Source organism: Sarcophilus harrisii, chromosome 4 (assembly GCF_902635505.1).
Source record: "Sarcophilus harrisii chromosome 4, mSarHar1.11, whole genome shotgun sequence".
NCBI lineage: Eukaryota > Metazoa > Chordata > Mammalia > Dasyuromorphia > Dasyuridae > Sarcophilus > Sarcophilus harrisii.
This window is the reverse complement of record NC_045429.1, coordinates 324,300,410-324,315,436: the sequence shown is the minus strand read 5'-3', so window position 1 is coordinate 324,315,436 and position 15,027 is coordinate 324,300,410. Positions and strand designations below refer to the sequence as shown.

The 15,027-nt window shown below is 35.8% G+C and overlaps 1 protein-coding gene across 8 annotated transcripts in view; it reads left to right on the top strand.

The window, feature by feature from the left end:
- The first annotated feature begins 239 nt into the window (after positions 1 to 239).
- Positions 240 to 15,027, top strand: part of TANC2 (tetratricopeptide repeat, ankyrin repeat and coiled-coil containing 2) — a 535,383-nt gene continuing 520,595 nt past the window's right edge. For 7 of the 8 annotated variants that reach the window (XM_031965907.1, XM_031965906.1, XM_031965905.1 and 4 more), the window contains exons 1-2: positions 240 to 1,080; positions 10,248 to 10,342. The gene's annotated coding sequence lies outside the window, so the exon portion shown is untranslated. The remainder of the gene's footprint in view (positions 1,081 to 10,247; positions 10,343 to 15,027) is intronic. The other variant, XM_031965901.1, reaches the window with a different exon arrangement.

The window sequence follows — 15,027 nt, the reverse complement described above, 5'->3', positions numbered from 1 at the left end:
TACAACCTCTAAACACTTCAGTTTTCTCACTGTAAAACGAACGTTGTAGCACCAGATGGTACCTTCCAGGCCTCAATCTATGATCCTAGGATGCTCAGAGCTCATGTAGATAAGTCTTGAGCTAGCAGGGTGGTCAGAGCCCCATCTTCTCCTTCCACCCCTGCCCCTCCTCTTACAGTATAGGACAGTGCGGGGCGGGGGCGCACTCGCCCCCACGCACGCGCTCTCCTTTCCTAGTTCGCTCCGCCTTCTCCAGATCCCGGTAGGAGGGCCCGGGAGCAGCGGGGTTTGCTTCCCTCTCGCTCCACCCTACCCCACCCCGTCCTAGGGGTCCGACGCCCCCAGCGCTTCGGTGGGCGCCGCTAGGGAGCCAAGTCCGTGGCTGTAGCTGCCGAGCTCCGCACCGCGTACACGCCTTGCCTGCTGCTGGGGCCCCAGCCGACTGAGAAGAGAACCGAGAGAGCTGAGGTTACCATCTCACCTCCTTCTTTCGCTCCCTCCCACCCTCCGCCTCCCGCTTCTTTACCTCCTCCGAAGCGGCCCCGCCCCATTCTCCCCCCACCCCCACCCCGAGTTCTGGAAGGGGGAACTGGGCGGCTGCGGGCGCGAGGAGAGCAACGCTAGCGCGAGACCCTTCTTATTCACGGGCGCGAGCGCCGGACCCTCCTTATCCCGTGCTCGAGCGCGAGTGCACGAGAAAGACCCAGACCCTCCTCATCCCTGGGAGCGAGGCGAGGCTGAGGAGGAGGAGGAGGAGAAGAAGGAGGAGGAGGCGGCGCCTCTGCCGCCGCCGTGTCCGCCGCCCGCGGCTCCTGTGACAGGAATAAGATTACAGCGGATTGGAGTTGGCCCGTGGGGGAGGCCCCGCACGGCTCCTAACGAAGGAGACCCGGGCGGCTGAGAGAGAGGAGTCCGAGGCTCGGGAGGCGCCTGCCGGGGTCGAGCGCGGAGGATCGTCGCCTCTGCCCGCAGAGGAGACCCCCAACCCCCAGCCCCCTATCGCCCCGGATTTGCCGGGACTGGGACTGGGGGGTGGGCGTTGACGCCGGGTTGCAGCGAGGCCACCCATCTGAGCTGCAGGTAAGAGAGAAAGGGCGAGGGAGGAAGGAAGGAAGGAAGGGAACTCTTCCTCGTTCCTGTGATTCGGTAAGGTTCATCCTCTTTTTCCCCTGCCAACCCCCCTCCCCCACGAATCCGAGATGGGGGGCAAAGAGCTGGAATGGGGGGTGGGATGGACCATGGAGGGACTGTGGATGCCCGATAGGCGCGAAATGGGGGCACTTCAGGTGGCAGGCACCCACTGACCGGGGCCGCATGGGAGGGGAAGAGAAAGGGGTTAGTGTTAGTGGCTTCACTGTCCCCGGCGGCGGCGGTAGTGTCATGGAATTTGGTAGCAGAAGAGCGAGTCCTCTCTCCAGCTTAGGGTGGTGCACCCAAGAATCGATGTGAAGAAGCCTCCCTTGCTAAACGTGGCAGAGGATGTGCTGGCTGCAAGGAGCTACAAAAGGTGCCGCGGAAATGCAGCTAAAAACGATCTGTGAAAATTATTTGTGAAAGGTGCCAGGTTAAGGCACAGGATGGGGGTTTGGCCAATGGGGCGTGAAATGCTTTACGGAACTGCTGTTAAGAGTGATGGTAATTCCTTTGGGAAAAGGAATGGAATAAAAGGCTAACAAGAGAGGGAAAGACTCCTTTAGCTATGTTTCTTGTGGAGTCCAGAGAAGCCAGGATTGAAAGCTAGCTCTCTTTTTGGGGAAAAAAAATGCACACGTGAAAGGAGAAAGAACCTCCCCCCCCCCCCCAAATCTATGGTGTGTTTGACAGGAGAAAAAGATGTGAGCTCCCTAAATATCTTGGCCTCTTTCTCCTTCAGTATATGAAGCTCCCACAGGGCTGTATTTTTTTTTCCTTCTCTTCCAGGTGTGGACACTGTATAATGGTCTAAGTAAAAGATTGCAATTATTAAGAGCATTTATTATTTATCTTTGATGCCTTTCTCCTTCCTTCTTGCTCATCTCCAAGCAAAAAAGGAGCCTTTTGAGTCTTTACACTTGAGATCACTAAGCAAAAGGGAAAATATTTAGGTTCCCCCCCCTTTTTTTTTTTTTTTAACACAGGTTAAACATCTCCAATAAGGAAAATGAGGCAACATGGTGAAAGGAGAAAGGATACATGTTCAGAATGTGGTTTTTCTTTTTGGTATATGAGGGGAAGGCTGTTCGTTAAAGATGAGATGTGATATTTATTAGGGCAGCATTGATTCTTGGCTTCTGATTTTGGGTTAAGGGTGAAATACAAAGACAAAAATTGAATACAGTAAATATGAGATAAAGAACAAAAACATGGATACATAGATATGAGTTGTGAAGCTCTTCTTGCAGCATCTTACAGGTGGAGGGTTATCTTTGGAAGAGTGGCTGCAAAAATAGAATATCAAGCTGAAATCTGTATTTAAAATTACCTTCCATGCTGGAAAACATGCAGCAGTTGTGACTGCAATTCATGAAATACCTTTGTGTGTCCAGAGAATTATCAGCTTTAACAGTATTTCTTTTAGAAGTAACAAAAGATAGCTCAATGAACTATATACACATACTTTGTGCACATAAGACGTGGGTTCATTATGATGTCATGCTATGACACCAAGTCCATGAAGTGGTATATATTTTGATGTAACTGGTATTTTTATAGATATAATAATTTCCATTAATATTATTCTTATGGCATAGTTAAGTTGAAAATTCATATACTTTGCTTGGGTAACTTAGATACAAATTTTGTGCAGACACTGGGAACAGTCAATTGGCTTCAGAAACCATACTGGGCTTCCCTGGCTGATTATTTTGGTACTGACTACTAAATTTTAAAAGATGCCACTCTCACATTGGAATCCTTTTGAGAATAGAGGATTGAGGATGCATGCCAGATGAGAATAAGAATTGACTTGATGTTTTATTTTACTATAGACTAAAATGCTGCCATCCACTGGTTGTCCTAAGAAAAAAGGTACCTCATTGCCCCATTCTTCCCTTGTTGTTACTGCCCTCCAGTGGAGTGGAATAGATTCCTTGTGGTAGGGGAATAAGTCTTTTGGAGCCACTAATTCCTGCTATTTTCCTTGCTTAGTAGGTATGCATATCTTTATCTTTCAAAAGGAAATTCCACAGTTTTAGGATTTTGTTAAAATGAAATTAGTCTGAAGTAAATAGGATGCCTTTGTTTTTAGTTTCTAAAAATTATCATACTTTAGTTAGAATGTGAAGTTTTTCGTTGTGTTCCAGCATAGCAGTTAAATTATAATTATGGATTATCAGTAATACTTTAAAGTAGAAAAACATGGTAAGAAACATTAACTATACAAAGCACAGACAAAAATACACAGCAGAATAATTTATATGTGGAAGTTTATTTTAAATATATTTTATGTCATTTATCTCTGGGATTGAGAAGTGAGAGAAATCAATACTGCTTGGGAAAAGTTTTTTTTTTTTTAAATGGCAGTAGTTTTGGGGGGGCATTTTATAACTCAAAAGTTGTAGTTGCAAGAACATCCAGTTTGGATCAACTTTTTACTGTCACTTTGTGACCTTGGGCAAATCACTCAGCCTTAGTTTCATTATTGTCAAAAAGAAGGGGCTAGTTTAGTTGACTTCCAAAGCTTGCTTTAGCTCCAAATCTTGATGGAATGTAATCTCCTTGAAGAATGAGGCTTGTATCATTTTTGCCTTTATATTCCTAACTCCTAACACAGTAGGTATAAATATTTCTTTATTGATTGATTCTTCAGATGATTCTTAGGTAGATATGTTTAGTTTAAAATGACACTTCAGTCTTCAGTGCTTTGACAGCTTTCTTGGAGAGGGGGGTAGACAGCATCTAGTTGATTATATAGGTTATAATTAGAAATCATTTTTGTTAATATAAAAGAAATAGATGAGACTGAAGTTTATGTTATTTTAAATGTAATCTGTAATGTTTTTTCTCAGTATCTACTTACTAACAAAGACCAGTTTCAGTTAGGTATTAAATTTCTCTAGGAAAACTTTGAAGAGTTTAGTCTTTGTTTTTTTTTTTCTGGATATGCAAATTACCTATTTTAAATAGAAGTTTTTATGATACTCATTTGGTATGTGTTTAAGTGGTACTATATGTGCTGACTATTATAGCTAGGCAAATCTTGTATTTTGTGAACTGTTACCCATTTTTGATAAATCCCCTTTACAAGTGTCTGTCCTCCAAGACACAATTAAGACTTCATTTCATTAAATACACACACACACACACACACCAATGCCCAAAATCCTTTTCCTTAATTAATATGAAATCATTTTAAATTTCCATTTCTGTCAGCTTAGTGGCTCTCTGTTCTAGGATCAAATATAAACTACATGTTTTAGACTATAAAGTCATTTGCAATATGACTTCATTTTATCTTTTTTTTTTTTTTTTTTTTTTTTTAGCATTATTACACATTTTCCCCCTTTATATATTCTGTTGTCTTGCCCAAATGGCCTTTTTAAAAAACTATTCCTCCTACATAACACTCTGTTTCCTCCTTTTTCTGCTTGTACACTGACAGTCTTTCATGCTTGGAATATATTCCCTTCTTACCTCCTCCTCCTCTTAGAATCCTGGTTTCCTGAAAGGCTAAGTGAAGGCACTGCTTTGTAGAGGAAGCCTTGTCTGACATTCCCTCATCTTCAGTTCCCACCCTTCCCTCAACTTTGTTTATTTTGTGTACTGTATATCTCTATATATGTGTATTTTATCTGCCCCGTAGCATGTAAGAGCTTTGACATTAGGGATAATTTCACTTTTGTCTTTTTATTTCCATTGTTTGGAAAATGTAGTAGGAGGTTAATAAATACTTTGTTTAATTATCAAATTTTCTGTATATTTGTAAATATAAGTTAGTAGGTGAATTCAATAAATATTAATTGTTGATGGCTAAAATCTTAGCCATGACATGTATTTAGATAGGTCTGAAAGTTTAGTAAATTCAGTTTGTAGGAACTGTACCCTCTTCAGTTTGTAATACTGGCTAGTTCATATTGATCTAGTTCAAGGTTTGGCTTTTCTATTCTAAAGCTTTATTTTTTTTTTAAATAATCAATTTTTGATGCTTTCTTTTGTCATTGTTACTTCCTGGTGACATTCCCTCCCTCATTCCATCTATAAAAAATATGGTTAAGTAAAACAATCCAATAATAACAAATGCAGACCTATATTTTTCACTTTGATAATAGGCAGGAGTCATGCTACTCTGCCAATTCTTTTAATAGTATTTTTTTTCCAACTACATGTAAAGATAGTTTTCAGCATGCATTTTTTTTTAAGATTTTTTGTTCCATTATTCCCAAAGGGCTGTCAAACTGTGCATACCATCAGTGTCTCTACTGGGTCTGTATCCCAAAGAGATCATTAAAAATCGAAAAGGATCCACATGTGCAAAAATGTTTGTAGCAGCCCTTTTTGTAGTGGCAAGAAACTGGAAACTGAGTGGGTGCCCATCAGTTGAGGAATAGCTGAATAAGTTATGGTATATGAATGTTAAGGAATATTATTGTTCTAGAAGAAATGATCAGCAGAATAATTTCAGAAAGGTCTGGAGAGACCTACATGATTGATGCTAAGTGAAGTGAGTAGAACCAGGAGAAAATTGTGCATAGCAAAACAGGATTATATGATGATCAACTTTGATGGATTTGGCTCTTCTCAAATGTACAATGTTCTCCTGGCTCTGCTCACTCTACTCAGTATCAGTTCATGTAAGTTTTTCCAGATTTTTCTGAAATCAGCCTACTCATCATTTCTTATAGAACAATATTCCATTACACATTTTTGAGATTGACTAGAATACTTTTGCTCATCCAAATTTGATTATAGTGACTTGAAAAAAGCAGTTTGTTACAAAAGGCTAACATTTACCTTCTCAGTCTTATAGAATTCCCGTCCCTTCCCCCCCCCTTTTTTTTTCACCTTGAAGGTGTTCATTGGTTTGATAGATTTAATCTATCTTGTTATTTTGATGACCATTTTTCTTAATTTTGTTTATAAAGATGGTAATTCTAAGAGATGATAGGGATTTTTTGTCTATGCCTTCTCAAGAACCACCCCATTGAAAATAAATGAAAATAAGCTTATCATGTTTGGCTCTATTAAAAAAGTACTTTCTAGACTCTTCATTTGGGGCAATAATAGAATTCTTTTGGAAATTTGTTTTATTTTAAGTATTTTTTTCTTAGAATGGATTGTGACTCAACTGCCATATCTTACTTATTCTGCCTATGATTACTAAGTACTATAGTTCTATTATAAAAATATTTATGTAGGACTTATAATTGTATGGGACAACTTGTCCAACATTGATTTGAATAGAATCCATAATAATGCTACAAGATTTCCAGAAATTAAAAATGAAAGTTTCAAGAGTCAGGGATATATAAGTGTTTTGATAGTACATATCTGGGAAACTTGAAATGCTGTAGGAAAGAAATAATTTAGAGGAAGAGCATGAATATAGGAGCTATGTTTTCTTCATGCAGTAATGGCTCTTTCCCTCCTCTTTTAGTCGACTTTTTGATTATGTGTCCTGTATAAGATTCATATAGTGAAAAACATAAGGTAGAAAATAGAGCCTTACATTTTAAATTTTAAAAAATAATTTGATTAAAGTCATACCTTTTGTGTGGATGCCCCTGGTTTCTTAAATGCTGTGTCAGCAATAAAGCTTAAATATTAATAGGTCTTGAAAAGCTTGGCATATGACTTGGGAATGGACTATGTCTTTTTTCTGATTTTTTCTGATTACTAGCTTGGATAAGTTTGGGAGGCTTATAATATATTTCATTTAAGAGTAATGAACTTCAAGACTGTCTTAAGTCCTAGTCAGTTGTCTTTTTGTCAAGGGAGCCAGTACCTGTAATGTCAACATTTTGAATCTTTTTGATTTCTGTGTAAATTGCCTTGAGGTTGTAGTAGGTGAAAATTTGTCTAGTTTAGGATCTCCAGAAGAAGTATTATACTGAGGGGGCAGCTAGGTGATGCAGGGGATAGAGCACCAGTCCTGAAGTCAGGAGGAACTGAGTTCAAATCTGACCTTAGACACAACACTTAACCCCTGGGCAAGTCACTTAACCCCATTGCTTCAGCAAAAAAAGAAAAAGAAAAAAAAAGAAGTATTATATTGAAAATATTTGCAGAAATAATTGAAATATTGGATTCTCTTAGAATCAAGTTCTTTTAGATTACAATTAGTCTGAAAATAGGTTGTATTAAATAGAAAAAAGCCTACATTTCCCCTCAATCCTGGCAAAGGCAAAAAACCAAAATAGAACAAATTAACATAAGCAAAAACAAAATGCTACCCCACCTTTGATAATCTTTCCCATAGATACTGTAGAATTATTACTATCTTTTTAAGAATCAGGATAGCTTAGTAACAGTTTTAAATGCTATTCTATGAGGCATGATCCTAGAGAAACTAAATATAGCAGATAGTTAATGGAGATGATTTAAAAGAAATCATGAAGTAGACTTTTTTGGTACTTTGGAATAAGGTGAAGGAAAGTCTTTTTTTTTTTTTTTTTTTTTTAATAGCTTTTTATTTACAGGATATATGCATGGGTAACTTTACAGCATTAACAATTGCCAAACCTCTTGTTCCAATTTTTCACCTCTTACCCCCCCACCCCCTCCCCCAGATGGCAGGATGACCAGTAGATGTTAAATACATTAAAATATAAATTAGATACACAATAAGTATACATGACCAAAACGTTATTTTGCTGTACAAAAAGAATCAGACTCTGAAATATTGTGCAATTAGCTTGTGAAGGAAATCAAAAATGCATGTGGGCATAAATATAGGGATTGGGAATTCAATGTAATGGTTTTTAGTCATCTCCCAGAGTTCTTTCTCTGGGCATAGCTGGTTCAGTTCATTACTGCTCCATTGGAAATGATTTGTTGATCTCGCTGTGAGGATGGCCTGGTCCAGCAGAACTGATCATCATATAGTATTGTTGTTGAAGTATATAATGATCTCCTGGTCCTGCTCATTTCACTCAGCATCAGTTTGTGTAAGTCTCTCTAGGCCTTTCTGAAATCATCCTGTTGGTCATTTCTTACAGAACAGTAATATTCCATAATATTCATATACCACAATTTATTCAGCCATTCTCCAACTGATGGACATCCATTCAGTTTCCAGTTTCTAGCCACTACAAAAAGGGCTGCCACAAACATTCGTATACATACAGGTCCCTTTCCCTTCTTTATAATCTCTTTGGGATATAAGCCCAGTAGTAACACTGCTGGATCAAAAGGTATGCACAGTTTGATAACTTTTGAGCATAGTTCCAAACTACTCTCCAAAATGGTTGGATTCGTTTCACAACTCCACCAGCAATGCATCAATGTCCCAGTTTTCCGCATCCCCTCCAACAATCATATTATTTTTCCTGTCATCTTAGCCAATCTGACAGGTGTGTAGTGGTATCTTAGAGTTGTCTTAATTTGCATTTCTCTGATTAATAATGACTTGGAGCATCTTTTCATATGACTAGAAATAGTTTCAATTTCTTCATCTGAGAATTGTCTGTTCATATCCTTTGACCATTTTTCAATTGGAGAATGGCTTGATTTTTTATAAATTAGAGTTAATTCTCTATATATTTTGGAGATGAGGCCTTTATCAGAACCTTTGACTGTAAAAATATTTTCCCAATTTATTGCTTCCCTTCTAATCTTGTCTGCATTAGTTTTGTTTGTACAAAAACTTTTCAGTTTGGTATAATCGAAATTTTCTATTTTGTGATCAGTAATGATCTCTAGTTCTTCTTTGGTCATAAAGACCTTTCCCTTCCACAGGTCTGAGAGGTAAACTATCCTGTGTTCCTCTAATTTATTTATAATTTTATTCTTTATGCCTAGGTCATGAATCCCTTTTGACCTTATCTTGGTGTACGGTGTTAAGTGTGGATCAATGCCTAGTTTCTGCCATATTAGTAGGAAAGTCTTTTTGGGAGAATTTTTTAACTTAAAAAGAAATATTATAAAGAGAATTGTATGAGGAGTGAGGCTGGAGAAAGAGACTATTGAGAGATGGTTTACCAGAAACTATAAGATAGAAGATTTAAAAAAGTCTTTTCTATTGGAATTCTTTTAACATTTAACTTGTGAAGAACAGAATTCTTGGAAAAAGGTTTTCATTATTCTGAAATAACGTAATGGTGGAACTGTGTTTCTTGAAATGAAAAGTAATGTGAAGTTGTAAGGAAGATTATAGGTGAATCTGAACTTAATTGATTATTTAATAAGAGATGTTGAAATTTAGTAATTAATAAGGAAATATCCAAACCTATACCTGAATTGCAATAGTTTGATGAGAATTAATATGGGAACTAATTAAGTTGAAGACTGAGGAGGAGTAATTTATATGTTTGTGTGTCTAGCTCCAGGAAATTCTTTTCTAAGTTCAAAAACCTCTTTGTAAGTCTTGCAGAGCAATGTTATTATAAGGCATAAAATTCAGTAGCAATATACATAACAAAACCTTTGAGTAGAGTTTTTATCTTCAGATAAATCAGAATTAATAAAGCTAATTTTAGGTAAAAAATAATGTGGAAAAATTATTCTTGTTATTTTGTACTTTTTATCCTCTTTATGAAGGTCCTTTTTCTTCTTTCAGGTGCTTTAGTTCAATAATTGTGTTTCCCTTGCCCAGACCCGTCCCTTTCATTTCCTTCTCTTTTCCCTCCTTCCTTTCATCATCCTTTTCCCCCTTCTATCTCTCTCGCTCTCTTTGTCTTTCTCTCTCTCTCTCTCTCTCTCTCTCTCTCTCTCTCTCTCCCTCTTCCTCCCCCTCCCCCACCCCTCTCTCTCTTCTTCCTTTCCCCTCTTCTCTCTTATTTATTTTCCTTCCTCACCTCCCTTTTGCTCCCTCTTCCTTTTTGAAGAATAAGATAAAAAATTAAATCAGTCACTTAAAAATGAAAATTAATTAGTCAATTAAAAAGCTAAGTTGGTCATATTGCTGAATGACTGGAGGCAGGCAGGAAGGTAATTTTTTAAAATTGTAGACCATTATGCCCAACTTGATTCTTAACAGAATTTCAGACTATATTGCTTAAAGGATAACTTGTGAACATTTAATTTTTTTTAAAAAAAGAAGTGATCAGTGTAAGCTAGAATGAATTTGCCAAGAACAAATCATATCAGACTAACCTCATTTCCTTTTTTGACAGGGATCAAGGGAATACCATGCATATAATATACCTGGATTTCAGCAAGATATTTGACAAAATCTCTCATGAGGTCCTTGTGGACAAGCTGGAGAAATGTGAGTTGGATGATAGTATAGTTAGGTGGATTCAGACTGCATGCAGAAAGGGTAATCAGAATCAGTGTCAACCTGAAGGAAATCTTTAATAGAGTGACCAGATTCTTAACTCTGTTTTGCCAAATATTTTTGTTTTTTAACCAGTGATTTGGATAAAGATATAAGTATTGTGCAGAAACTAGGTAGATCTTCATCTCATATTGGATACCAAGATAATCTCCAAATATATAACTTAGGCCAAAAAAAGTAACATTGGAAGCAAATTAGAGGAGCAAGAAAGAAATTACCTTTCGTTGTGAGTAAGAGAACAGCTCATGAATAAATAAATGGTAGAATCACAGGAAATAAAATGGAAATTTTGATTATGTAAAAGGTACATATTTGCCCAAATTTAATGCAGTTAAAATTAGAAGGGAAACAGGTAACTGAGGGAAAAAAATCTTTGCAGCAAGTTTCTTTGATAATGGTCTTACATCCAAGATAGATAAGAAATTATTTCAAATTTATATGACAAAAAGTCATATTTCAGCAAATAAATGGTCAAAGGATGTTAACAATTTTTTTCCTTTTTTTCTTATTTACAAAGCATATGCATGGATAATTTTTCCAACATTGACCTTTGCAAAACCTTTTGTTCCAAATTTTCCCCTCCTTTCCCCCCATCCTCTCCTCTTGCTGGCAGGTAGTCCAATACATGTTAAATATGTTGAAATATATGTTAAATCCAATATATGTATGCATATTTATACAGTTATCTTGCTGCACAAGAAAAATCAGATCAAGAAGGAAGGGAAAGAAAACAAAATGCAAGCAAATAGATGTTAACAATTTTCAAGAAAGAGTTCCAAGCAATTAATGACTTTGAAAAATATTCCAAATCATTAATAATTAGAGAAATGTGAATCAAAACATTCATCACATTGATCAGATTGACAAAGATGAGAAAAGAGGAAAATAACAGGTATTGGAGGGATTGTGGGGAAAAAAGACACATAGATGCATTGTTGGTAGAGCTATGAAATGGTCCAGTCATTTGGAAGTGGAACAATATTTATAACAAAAAGTAATCATACTGTGCATAGCTTTTGATCCATTATATATTTTGAAGCTTGTACCTCAAAGAAGTGAGCAGAATTTGGAGAACAATTTATTTTTTATTTTTGTATTAAAAAAAATTTTTTTTGGTTATACATACACATTCATTTAAAAAAAAATTCCTTATGACTCCTGTTGGGAGAGAAAAATCAGAATAAAAGGGAAAAACCACAAGAGAAAAAACAATCAAGGAAAAAAGGTGAAAATAGCATGTGTTGATTTATATTCAGTCTCAATAGTTCTCTTTTTAGATATAGATGGAGTTTTCGCATTTGAAATTTATTGGGATTGCTTTGCATCATTGAAGTGCTGAGAAGAACCAAGTCTGTCCTAGTTGATCTTTGCATAATCTTGCTATTACTCTGTAGTGTTTTCCTGGTTCTGCTTGTTTAACTCCGCATTAGTACATGTAAATCTTTCCAGGCCTTTAAAAAATCAGCTTGTTCATAATTTTTTAAAGAACAATAATATTCTATTATTTTCATATACCGTAACTTATTCACCATTCCCCAATTAATGGCTGTCTACTCATTTTCTAATCTTGCCACCACAAAAAGAATTACTACAAACATTTTTGCACACGTGTCCTTTTCTTTCTTTTATGATTTCTTTGGGATACAAACTAGTTCTTCTGTGGCTATATATTCCTCCCTTCTCCAGTGATCTGATAGGTAAACATTCCATTAGTCACCTAATTTGCTTATCATATTACCGTTTATGCCTAAATCATGTACCCATTTTAACCTTATTTTGGTATGGGGCAGTATGAGATATAATTATATGCTGAGTTTCTGACATTTTATTTTCTGGTTTTCCCTGCAATTTTTTGTGAAATAGTGAGTTCTTATCCCTGAAACTAGAGTTTTGAGATTTATCAAATACTAGATTTCTATAGTCATTGATTATTGTGTCTTGTGTATCTAACCTTTTCCACTGATCTAGCATTCTGTTTTGTAGCCAGTACCTTATGTTTTTGCTGAGTGCTACTTTATAATAAAGATTTAGGTATGGTACTGCTAGGCCATTGTCTTTTGTATTTTTTTCCCCATCAATTCCTTTGATATTCTTGACTTTTTGTTCTTCCAGATGAATTTTATTTTTATTTTTTCTAGCTCTATAAAATAATTTTTTTGGCAGTTTGATTGATATGGTGCTGAACAAGTAGGCCACTTTAGGTAGACTTGTCATTTTTATATTAGCTCAGTCTACTCATGAGCAATTCATATTTTTTCAATTTTGTTTAAATCTGACTTTATTTGTTTGAGAAGTGTTTTATAATTGTGGTTATGGAGATCTTGGGTTTGTTTTGGCAAGTAGACACCCAAATACTTAATTTTGACAACAGTTATTTTAAATTCCATTTCCTATCTTCCGCTGCTGAGCTTTGTTAGTAGCATATAGAAATACTGATCATTTGTTTGGGTTTATTTTATATCCTGCAACTTTGCTAAGGCTTTTAATTGTCTCAAGTAGATTTTTGGGTGATTCTCTGAGTCTTTTAAATATACTATCATATCATCTGCAAAGAGTGATAGTTTTATCTCCTTATTGTTCTAATTGCTTTAATTTCTTTTTTTTTCCTCATTGGAAAAGCCAACATTTCTAGTATAATATTGAATAATAGTGGTGATAATGGGCATTCTTGTTTCACTCCTGATCTTATTGGAAATGCATTTGGCTTCTCCCCATTATAAATAATGTTTGCTAATGGTTTTAGATAGATGCTGCTTATCATTTTAAGGAAAATTCCCTTTATTCCTATGCTCTCTGGTGATTTTAATAGGAATGGGTCCTGTACCTTGTCAAAAGTTTTTTCTGCACCTATTGAGAGTTATTATATGATTTCTGTTAGTATTATTATTGATATGGTCAATTAGGGCAATAGTTTTCCTGATATTGAACTAGCCTTACATTCTTGGTATAAGTCTCACTCGATCATATCAGCAATCCTACTTGCTGATAAATTGTAATCTCTTTGCTAATGTTTTATTTAACATTTTTGCATCAATATTCATGAGAGATATTGGTCTGTAATTTTCTTTCTTTGTTTTGGCTCTTCCTGGTTTAGATATCAGTGCCATATTTTTGTGTCATAGAAGAGATTTGTCAAGACTCCCTTTTTATTTATTTTTTAAAATAGTTTACATAGTATTGGAATTAGTTGTTCTTTAAATGTTTGTTATAATTCACTTGTAAATCCCTCTAGCTCTGGAGATTTTTCTCTTAGGGAGGTCATTAGTAGATTGTTCATTTTCTTTTTCTAAAATGGGATTATTTAAGTAATTTATTTCCTCTTTTGTTAATCTGGACAATTTATATTTTTGTAAATATTCATTCAGTTCAATTAGATTGTCAGATTTGTTGGAATACAGTTGGGCAAAATAGCTCCTATTTATTGCTTTAGTTTCTTCTTCATTGGTGGCAAGTTCACCCATTTAATTTTTAATGCCAGTAATTTGGTTTTTTCTTTCCTTTTTCTAATCAAATTAACCAAAGGTTTGTCTGTTTGGTTGGTTTTTTCATACAAGCAACTCATAGTTTTATTAATTAGTTCAATAGTTTTCCTAGTTTCAGTTTTATTAACCTCTCTTTTGAGTTAAGAATTTTTAATTTGGTATTTAATTGGGGGGTTTTAATTTGTTTTTTTCCCTAGTATTTTTAGTTGCATGCTGAATTCATTGATATCCTCTTTTTCTATTTTATTCATGTAACCATTTAGAGATATAAAGTTTCCCCTAAGAATTGCCTTAGCTACATCCCATAGGTTTTGGGATGTTGTCTCTTATTGTCATTCTCTTGGATGAAATTATTGATTGTTTCTATGATTTATTATTTGACCCACTCATTCTTTAGAATTAGATTATTTAATTTTCAATTGATTTTTAGTTTGTCTTTCTTTAACCCTTTATTTAATATAATTTTTATTGCATTGTGATCTGAAAAGGAAGTATTTAGTACTTCTGCCTTTCTGCATTTGATTATAAGGGTTTTTTTTTATGCCTTAATACAGCATCACTTTTTGAGTAGGTGCCGTGTACTTCTGAGAAAAAGATATACTCCTTTCTATCCCTCTTCGGGTTTTCTCCAGAGATCTGTCATAGCTAAGTTTTTAACGATTCTATTAACTTCCCTAGTTCTTTCTTGTTTATTTTGTGGTTAGATTTATCTGATTCTGAGAGGAAAGTTGAGGTTTCTCACTAGTACAGTTTTGCTATCTATTTCTTCCTTAAACTGGCTTAACTTCTCTGACAATTTGGATGCTTTACCATTTGATGCATATACCTTTAGTATCACTACTACTTCATTTTCTATGGTACCCTTTAACAAGATATAGTTTCCTTCCTTTTGTCTTTTAATTGGATATAATTTTACTTTTGTTTTATCTGAGATCAGAATCGCTATTCCTGCCTTTTTTGTTTGAGCTAAAGCATAATAAATTCAGCTCTGACCTTTTACCTTTACTCTATTTTCATATATGTTTCTTGTAAATAACTTATTGTAGGATATTGGTTTTTAATCCATCCTGGTATTTGCTTCCCTTTTATGGGAGAGTTCATCCCATTCACATTCACAAATATGATTAGCAACTG